Genomic DNA, 11511 nt, shown 5'->3' with positions numbered 1-11511 from the left:
ACTATCATATATGAAAAAAATATATATATATTCAATGCAATTCAGTACCTAAAAACTTTAAGGATGAAAATGTTATTTTTAAACTTTAAAAACTAAAATAGTAAACAATGATGCTTTAAAGATCATTTGTATAATTTACTCATTTTCAAAACTATGGTCTGGTTCGTTCCACTAATTTAATGACTGCATCAATTAGCAACGAATAATACTTACATTTGAGTAGAACTAGGGTGTTATTGAGTTCACCAAGCTCTTTGGTGAACTCAAGTCTAAACCCCATCAAATCGGTTTCAAATGACGAATTCAAATTGTTGAAATCTGTCTACCTTACGAGTAATGCATCTACATGTAAAAAATTTAAACATTCGAATTAATTTAGTTTAAAGTCAAGCGGTCAAAATTAAAAAGGTTAATAAATTAATTTTAATGCATTCATTTTTTTTAACGTATTTTGACCACTTGACTCTGCAAAATTAATTATTTTTACATGTAGACACATCACTCATAAAGTAGGCGGGTTTCAACTGTTCAGATTCATCGTTTAAAGCTTATTCAATGAGTTTTAGATTTGAGTTCACCAAAAAACTTGATGAACTTAAGAACACCCTAGTTCTACTCCTTACCATAGTAACATGAAAGCGCAAATAAAATGTTTTTTAGAGATTACAAAATTGAACAGTGAATAAAATGGTTGATCAAACTTTTACCAATTTATTCGCGAATAAAATATTGTTTACGAATTATTCGGGTTTTATTAAAAAAAAATTCATCGCTAAATTCCCTTGATCGCACGTGAGGAGAGGAAAATTTGGTATGTGCGTTTTTTCACCTGCCATCCTCCTTTGAGTGAATCACGTGGGTTAGTACTTAGCAACAGTGTTAGTGGGGCACTTCACACTTTAATATGATACATTGAATCAGAAGCACATTTAAATCTTGTATTGTTTTAACTTTGTATTTATTGATGTGCACTGTTTCATAAGCACATAATCCACTTCATACTTTCATGGTTCATATGTACCATAATTTGCTATCTTTTTCTCTCTTTTTTTGCAATTCTTGTAAATCAAGATCTCTTATTCGGATTCAATGTATAATCTCGAATTATATCCGAATTATTTCCGAATCACGAATTTTTGACCTCACCGAACCTAACCCGAATTATTTGTTTGTCACTATGCTTCTTACATTATTGTTTAGCAGTCTCGTTCCATCAAACAATAAATGTATCAAATTTTTTTTCCCTAGTTTGAAATTTGTGGAATGACAAAGACAAAAAAAAAAAAATTAATATTCAAGAAATAAGTTTACGGACTTGTTGTCAAATTGTGGACAATTTGAATATTTTTTGCTAATGTGATAACAATTGTTAAATTAATGATTATGCACAGGTAGAATGAAAGCTTCTTTCATATATTCATTCTTTTAATATTGTTTTATCATTTAATTTATTACCAAAACCTGATGATATATATAATTACATCATCATGCCGTATACAATAGTTGAAATTTGAATTTGGTGTTTCCACAAGGCCGGCGCTGAATAAGGAAAAGCTAAAGTTTGGAATCAGGGTAAAGATTTTAACAGAGCAGTTTTGCCTTCACGCAGTGCAAGTACCATTGCAACTCTTTGTTAATTATATAGTCTGTGCGCTGCATGAAGTCAAAACTACTCTGTTAAAATCTTTACCCTTGGAATCATCTGATCTGACTTCTGAGTCTATGATTAGTATGATGGACTTTATATTTTTCTTTAAGTTAGGTTTTTGAATAAAAGTCAGCAACGGTATTTTTGTCAACTCAGCCTACCAAATTTCAAATCTATTAGCATTCACTTGACCAACGGTGGAAATATAGAAAGTCTCTCCATTTGTTTTTCAAGCTAATGTAATTTCAAGTGAGGCTATGATAATATGCATGTGTTATGAATTTATATTTATATTTTTTTTAAAGTTTAAATTATTAATCTGAATTGCTAAATATATTTTTCACATAAAAATGTACTTAAAAACTGAATTTTTGAAAAAAAAATATTTTCTATCCTTTTAGGTAGATAGAAAATAACTTAATCTAAAAATTCTAAATTATTCAAAAGTAGTGATCTTCTACCTATTTAAAAAAATAGTAAAAATATTCCAAAAATAAAATTTTGGTCTCCAAGTACATTATTATTGAAGATTATGTTTGACTGTTCGGATCAACTATTTTAAATTTAAATATAGAGATATATATTCATAAAACGGATCAATCCACAATATGCATATATAATACCATAGCCTCATTCTTTTCCATATACATGTTAATCTAATCATATCAATTTTTTTTTTTAACTTTGCAATCAATTCATGCTTGTATATTTGAAGCAAAAAGGACTAATTGGAAAAGGTTATGGCTTAAATCAAATAAAACATTGAAAAGTATTTATTAAAGGTGAATTTCGTGACAAGTTAGGTCATATGGTGCTTATGAGTTATGACTCACATGTAGAGAATAAATTAATTAATTATTAGGTCCATATTTCCTCTTCGCTAAAACGTTTGGATACTTTGGTACATTATCACGGATCAGATAGCACCTTATAAGATGATACCACAATAAGTTAAAATAATAAAATAGAAACTTTGCTTGTCGTTAGAAGGGGAGGCATAATTTTTAACCTATTGGGATAATTATACACAAATATTTTTTTTTATTTGAAAAAGATATGGAGTTTATTTTTTTTTTTAAAATATGTGTAGGATGATGTGAAATTTTTGAAAAAGAATAAGTTGACCCAACAATTTTTGAATTCGTGTCCTCTGCATTAACTCAAAAAAGAATCTTTTGAAATAATGTATTTGTAACGTCTGATCCGCATTAAGATCAGTGCAAATTAGATTCACATTAATATTAAAGAGTGCTTGAATTATAGGCTGTGGTTAGATTGGCTCCGATTAAAATCAGACGGTCGGATGTGTTAACTCAAAATATGTTTTTTTGAGTTAATGTAGACGATACTTTTTAGAAAAATAATAATAATTAAATGTGCATTATTTGCATATGTAGTTTGTAATTTTCCAATGTACATTTTATAATAGCCTCAAATACGACTAATTCTAATGATTCATCTTAGCATGTATCTTAATTTGTTTACCAGAATTTCTCATGCTAATTTTGAATAAAATAAACTGAATTAGTGAAACACCCAATTTTGCATTACTATTACTAATATTAAATAGTGGTCAGGAATTAAATTGCTTACTGATTCTATTGATATATTGTATTATATATGATGCCTTCTTGTAAATTCTTAAGTACTATTAAACTATATTATCCGGTTTTGATATAATTTGTTGGCGTTGAATAATGAACACGACCTTTTCATTTCAAGGTTTTGATGCTTGAATCCTAGCCAGTAAAATTAGTCGGCTGTTACTGGTATGATTATTATTATTGTTTTGGTGGCGACTTTTACTAAGATTTGTAAAATCCGTATATAGATCCTCAAAATATAATTTTATATTGATCTTAATGTGAACAAGTTAATTCTTAGCATATTACATACTTAGGTCATGTTAGAATTTACTGTGAATCCGATTTATTGATTATCTTACATTTTAGAGGTAAAAACGGATCAGATACGAATTGGATAGTGGTAAAGTCATACCTGTATTTATCTTTCTGATACAGATACGAATCGGATATCAGATATATGTAAATATATATATATAAATATTATTATAATATATGTTAAACTATATAATAAATCTATATTATTCAGATACGAGTAATTAAAATTCAAAATCATATGCATATCACAGATATTTAGATATCGGATATTCGCATTTAATTTTAAAATAAAAATTTGAATTCAGTCGGATAATATTCGACCCGTTTTCACCCCTATGACCTACATATAAATTTTCGCCGCTTCAAAATTTGATTGAATCTCCGTTTAATGATTAGTAAGACAACCGAGATTACAGTCTAATGACAGTGACATGATCTTCTAGAAGAAAGATTTAAGGATAAAAGTTTAATAGAAATTAAAAAATGAATTGGAATTTTGGAGTAAAAAAGTGTACACCAGTGGGTATGTATGTATATATGTATGTATGTATACATAATGGTTTTAGGGTAGTAAACGAGTCGAGTGAGGCAAAGTTTGAACTCGACTTATAAATACTACGAGTCGAACCGAATCAAGCCAATTACAAGTCGAATTGAGTCATCTCATTAACAACTCGTTGTGTTGTGAGCCACGTTTGCGGTCATGTTTGAATCTCAGTTAAGTCGTTAAACGTGATTTAATTTAGCCGGACAAAAATGGCATAAGCTGATCTTTAGATCAGCTTGAAACGTAAAAAGTTAAACCACCTATTAAGGCGGTTTAATATTTAGTCCACCTATGTAGCTTAAACTTGTAAATATCAAGTATAATATAATTCAAATATTTAAATATCGTCCATCAAACTTGTTATATGATTCTCGAATTACAATAAATTTATATATTTATTTAAATAAAGAACTCGTCTCTAACTTTAATTTTGCGAAAAAAATTCACAGATGCAAGATCCAAAAATGGTTCAAGAAGAAATGTATATTTGAACCGTCCAACTTGTTAGTGAACTTGTTATTATTATTTTTTCAACTATCATAATTAATTCTCTATAAAATTCAATATATAGATTATATTAAACAGTTCAACTTAACTGTTTCAATTTCAAATGTAATTAAATTTTACTTTGATACTAAATATATTTTACTATTTAGTAGTATTTTGCATCAAAATTGATCTAATATATATCATGTCAACGTGATTCAGATTTGTTTTTTGTTTTTTTAATTAGCTAATTTGTTAATACACTCACTACACATGTATTTAGCTCCAAATAAAACAAATAACGGTAATTAACAAATAAATTGATAGCATATAATTTAATTCAAAAATATAACAAATAAAAATATACACTAAATACATCATGTACCTAATATCATACACAATTATTATTTTTATCCCGTTTATAACTTTTAATCCCCTTCTGAATTATTTTAAAATATATAATATTAACTAAATGAAATGATAAAATATTGTATAAATCAATTTTGTCAAAAAGTACTAATTAGAAATCTATGTAAAATATTGAATAAATTAATTTTATCATAAATTACTAAATAAAATAAAAGAGAATCAGCATTTGATTAAGTGGCAAAGGCAATGCTCTCTGTGTGAGAGGTCGCAAATTCGGAATCCGGAATGAACAATCATTTTCTGAATATTAAATAGTTGGACTTAGCCTCCAACCTTTACTTAAAAAATATAAAATATAATATAAATAACTTTAGTCATTCAAAACTTAAACTACAAACTCTAATCAAACAAGAAATAGAGTAAGCTTTAGTCGTAAAACAAACATAAATAATTTTGATTGACCTTATTATTCTTAGGCGTTTCTTAACGATGCGTTCTTTTTAATTCTTAAGTATTATAAAAATATATCCGGTTTTGATTTAATTTTTTTTGTCGTTGAATATTGAACACGACCTTTTCCTTTCAAGGTTTTGATGCTTGAATACTAATAAATTTACTTGGCAGTTACTATCAAAATCTAATTTTATATTGATCTAAATGTGCTGGAATGTAGATCTAAAGATTAAAAGTTTAGAAAGAATTTCTTGTGTGCCCATGTAAATTTTTAAAAGAGTATATTTGTCAATATTCTCATCAAAACATCATAATATCCAATATATTCATAAAAACTAAACTTTTCTTTCTTTCATCTCCTTTCATTTATTTTAGTTAGTTTAAAATTTATATTGACAAATATATCCTTTTATGTTAAATCCTTAATTCTCCCACTTCTGCATCAGGTGAAGGTGCTGAGAACCTGCTATACGGAATTCGTATCCTCTGCATTAACTCGAAGAGGAATCTTTTGAGTTAATGTATCTGGACCGTCTGATTAGCTTTGAGATTCGTGCAAATTAGATCCGCACTATAATTAAAGATCCCTATGTTTTAAACAGAGACCAGATGTGCTCTGTTTATAATCAGACGGTTGATATCTATTAACTCAAAAGATGCTCTTTTGAGTTAATGCAGACGATGCGGACTCTGCTATAAGGCAGCTACTTATGAATTCGTATCCTCGGAGATATCTCAAACTTTGCGTGACTTTATGGAAAATTCCAATTGTTTAAATACATTCTGCACGAATCTCAAAGCACACATAATACTGACCCCTACATCCCCTCCAAATAGGCACCGGACACGTCGGTCACGCAAAAGTTGAGATATCTCAGAGGATATGCACTCGCTACTTATGCAGCTTCTCGACGGTTCAGTACATACACTGATGACATGATAACTGGAATGTAAGATCGATCCAATTGCAGTACGCATGCATAATGAATGCGGAGTATGGTAGAAGTGGTTTTGTAGGATCATGCTGCTATCTTTGACCATACACACTTTCATTTCTTGGAATTGACCAGTAAGGAAAATGTGTCAAAATCATTAGGAAATTATTTTGATAGATCCTCTGCACACAATAAAAGAGATTGGGACAGATGTCCTGACTCCTGAGATTTACAATAAAAGAGTGGAATGCGTATCCTCTGCATTCCTTTTTGAGTTAACAAATCTCATCCGTCCAATTTTAAACAGAACTAATCCAGCTCTTGCTTATGATATAGGGAGTCTTCAATATTAATGTAAATTTAGCCTGCACTAATTTTAAAACATATCAAATGGTTAAGATTCATTAACTCAAAAGATTCCCTTTTTAGTTAATGCAGAGGATACGAATTCAAAAGGCCTCTTGGACACAATAAAAGAATTTGGAACGGATGTCCTCTGAAAATTAATTTGATAGATTCTTGAACACAATCTCTTTGGATGTTTGGTAAATTATTGAAATGGAGAAAAAGTGAAATTTAAAATAGATTTCAGTTTTTCATTATTTCGAACATGTTTGATTGATGATGGAAGAGTGAAATAGTACAAGAGTATAGGTAAATAAATAAAATTTATCTCTTGAAAAATGTTAATTCATCTATTTTACATTTTCTATGAAACAGGAAATTGACTCATGAAATAATAGATGAGGGATCCAAATGTAAAAGAAAATATTTTACTGCAAAAGTTGAAATTCAATTTCACTATTTTCAATTCTCCAATATCATTCATCTCTTTTATTGTTCCTTAGAAATAATTTTTTTTTTCACTCTATTCCTCTATTTCATTCTTGTCGAAAGGACCCTTTGAAAACAACTCCAAGTCAGATCCGTTGTCCTAGTGCAATTTCTTATAAACACCTTTTAGATATTGTATCCTAAACACATTGGCGTAGATTTGAATAGCTTGGGTAGAAACAAGTGGGTATGTATGTAACTATGTATCTGACATTCTGAACCGAGCCATTCTATTGATCTAAACTAGCTATAGGGTTAGATAAATATTAAATTTGACTCATGCAAAAATGGGTCTGAATTATTCCAACAAAACAATTTGTGATATTTTCCAAATCGATCTCCGACGATTCACGCGTTAAATGTTTATTCGCTTTTATTACACACGTACCTTTATTTGCTTCCAAATTGTCTCCCATTAAGAAGCGTTTAAACTAACTTTTTCTTACACAGCTTTTAAATTGTTTGACCTTTTATATATAGCAATTGACAATATTTTTCTTTTGCTTTTTTAAGAGCCAGTTACCATTACCAACCAATTGACAACTATGCACAACTGTTCTGTCAATTCTGTCGGCGTCGGATTTCGCTCTCAATTCTAAAAGTCCAAATTAATGATTTTAACAGAGATTTGACTTCATGCAGCGTGATAATCATATGTAGCGGTGTTTTGATTCTATAGCTCGAGCGCTGCATGAAGTTAAAACTGCTCTGTTAAAATATTTACCCATAATTTTTTTTTTCGACAAAAAGGTGTCTTAAATTAAACAGAGAAAACTCAAACTTAATTGAGCTTTCAAAATTTCAAATGGCCAGAAAAAATAAAGTTGTATTATTTTTTTCTGGGAAGTTAGTACTTAGTAGTGATAAAAAAAATGTAGCAAAAGAAATTAGATTTTGTTCAATAATCTGACTTGAGATCTCTTAATTGTAAAATTAAATTATTGAATAGTATTTTAAAAAGAGGATTCATATATCTCGATTTTGTTCTGTTTTGATTTTATTTTGATTGATATTAAGAACTAATAAAAATTCATTAATATATATATAATTTCTAGATTTTAATTTTTAAAGTCATTAAATTTTCATCAAAATAATATTAAAATATCGTAACTATTTGCGTGTGTATAAAAAACTAATAAATCGCGGCTAATAATTTTATTTTGTATTAAAATTTTAAAAATGAAGGTATATTGAAAATATATTAAACCTCCTTTAATTTAAATAAATAATTTTAGGACAGTTTCATTGCTAGAGAACCTAACAAATGCCACCTGGCACACTAATGCGTGCCAATTGTGCTTATTGGTCAACTCCACTACATATCTCTGTCTCTATCTTTCTAAGCATCGCCGAAATTTTTAATGGGTTGGATATTATCTTGAACAAATTAATAATTCTTTGGTACCGACCTAGAAAATTAGGAGCGGTTCGATACACATCAGAATAAATTTGATTAAATATGAAATTAGAGTCGTTTGATGCACATTAAAATTCACAAAGATAATTTATGATACGTGTGGATCAAGTTTGCACGAATCTTGATACACATCAAATAGTTCTACTCATATTCGAACTGAATTTAGTCGGATGCCCACTAAAGACGCCGCACAAATCTTGATATAGATCGGATAGTTCCACTCGGGTTCGAACTGAATTTAGTTTGATGTCCATCGAAGACACTGCACAAATCTTGATATAAATCAGATTTTTCCACTTGGGTTCGAACTGAATTTAATCTAATGTAATGTTCATGATGTCTAACGGAAGTTGGTCAAAAAGTAATATGTTAATATATAATAACGAATATCGCTCTCATTTAATGGTTTGAATAAGTAGTTAAGCCTAGGTGTATCTCCTTTGGTTTGTGGTTTTCATTTTGCAACGAAACAGAAAAGCTTCGTTTGTGGTTAGAAGTAGATTGAAGTTACCTGTCCCTCGATCCCCTATGCCATTAAGCAACGGGAAGAGCTGAGAGGTCAGAATAAATACAAAGCTAGCTGAAAGGCCTTTGGAATTAACAATTAATGTTCTGCTAAATTTTTCTATGTCGACCTTTATTTTGGTCTCAGGAGTCATTAGGATCCGTATCTTCCCAGGTTCCTAACTGAACCTGATCGAAACCAACGGTTTAGATTCACTCTCAGTTGGTTGGTGATTACTCGAGATGGTACACGGACAGTATTTATTTGTGCTTTGAAATTCGTGTCAATTTAAAAATCTGAACTGAGAGTAAATCTGGACTGTCCGTTTCAGTCAAGTTCAATCAAATACCAAAATCTAAACTCTGGACCTGATCGAAACAAACGGCTCAGATTCACTCTCAGCAGGTGATTACTCAGGATGGCACAAAGGCAGTATTATTTGTGTTTTGAGATTCGTGCAAATTGAAAAATCTGAACTGAGAATAAATCTGAGCTGTCCGTTTCAGTAAAATTCAATCAGATACCTGGAAGGATACGGATCCTCACGAGTCATGACTCATGACTCTGAGATAAAAATATAATAAAGACTTAATTTCAAAAGATTCTATTTGAAAGTTATATATTTTATTATGTGAACGAGTAACGGTATTGCAGCTTCACTCATTTACATCCACATTGTTTATTCAAAGTGCATGCTGCATCGCACTTCCAAGCCCCGCGTGCACACAATGCTGTTGCCCGTTATTAATTCTACTGTACATATGTACTGTCTAGACGAATATTTGTCAAATTGCTAATTAATATCTATTGCCCACGTGCAGTTTCAGGAAGATTTTTTTTTCTTTTTCTTCTATTTCTGCTACTTAGTTATTTATACGTACACTAAGTGACAGAGCTACAGTGCTGCAGGGGTAAGTAATTTTTTTTCAATGAATGTGTATCCTCTGCATTAATTCAAAAGATAATTTTTTTAGTTAATGAATTTTAGCCGTCTGATTTCAAATGGAGCCAATTCGGTTAGACATGTGGGCCCTTTAATATTAGTGCAAATCTAGTCTGCACAAATCTTAAAACAAATCAGACGGTTAAGATTCATTAACTCAAAAGATTCCCTTTTGAGTTAATGCAGAGGATATGAATTCATTTTCAATGCCCATGCAAATTTTTTTTCTTCTTTTGACTAGGTTCTTCGATGAGTCTTGCTTACTCCTGAATTTGATTCTGCCTACCTCTAAATTCAATTCGAAGTAGTGATTGTCAGTTCAGACTTCAGAGATGGTTTGTGAGTCATTTAATCTAATTAGGAAAGAAAGATATTTTTAAATCTTTGTTCAATTCGGAGTAGCGATTTCCCTTCGCTCAATTAATACCAATTGTTTTAGAAATTACAAGTAATTGTTTTAGTAGTTTTGGTATCAACTAGTAATTTATTAAAAATTATAACCGATTCAATAGATAGAGATGCAATTTGGTAGGCGGGCGGAGGCGGAAAGAGATTATGGTGGGGATTCGAATCCAAATCCGTTAAAAAAAAATACCCGAATCCAATTTCTGTCTACCCGTAACTCAAATCCTGACTACGCCACTCCATACACTGGTTAGTGTTTACATATGTTATTATACATTATATACCACAAACACTAAGCACCATCATGCGTTTAAGCTTAATTAGTATTCTTATTTTTATTGTCATCCCGTTTTTTTTTCTCTCTTTTATCCTTAATACATCGATTGAAATAAACAAAATAAATTAAATTACTTAGTCAAAGAGAGTATAATATGTAAGAGATGATCACTTCTTATCTACATATTTTATTAATTATTATTATTTTTTATTTCTAGTAAATGACATCATTAATTAACTATCCTTACTTATTCGCCCCTCATCATCAACTATTCCTCAAGTTATTTAATTAATCCTTCAATTGATACAAAAAAAAAGTATGACTTCTAAGTGATAGCCGCCTCTAATTCTTTATATTTTATTCTGTAAATCATGATTAATATATTTTATTTCTAGGAAATGACACCACTAATTAACTCTTCCTATTTATTATACTCTTCATCATTAACTCTCTCGTAAGTTATTTAATTAATCATCCAATTAATACATTAACTCGTGAATCATAATTAACATATTTAATTTATTTAATCATTTATATTTTATTCACTCGTGAATCATAATTAACATATTTAATTTATTTCTGGCAAATTACGCCATCAAGTAACTCTCCCCATTTATTCACTCTTCTCCATTAACCCTCCCTTATGTTATTTAATTAATCCTCCAGTTGATACAAAGAAAGTATCACGTGTAAGAAACGATCACACATATAATTCTTCATGTTTTATTCACTTGTGAATCATAATTAACATATTTTATATCTAACAAATGACGCTATCAATTAACTCTCAC

The sequence above is a fragment of the Carex rostrata genome, chromosome 2 (assembly GCF_964058835.1).
Source record: "Carex rostrata chromosome 2, lpCarRost1.2, whole genome shotgun sequence".
Classification (NCBI taxonomy): Eukaryota; Viridiplantae; Streptophyta; class Magnoliopsida; order Poales; family Cyperaceae; genus Carex; species Carex rostrata.
This window is presented reverse-complemented; position numbering follows the sequence as displayed.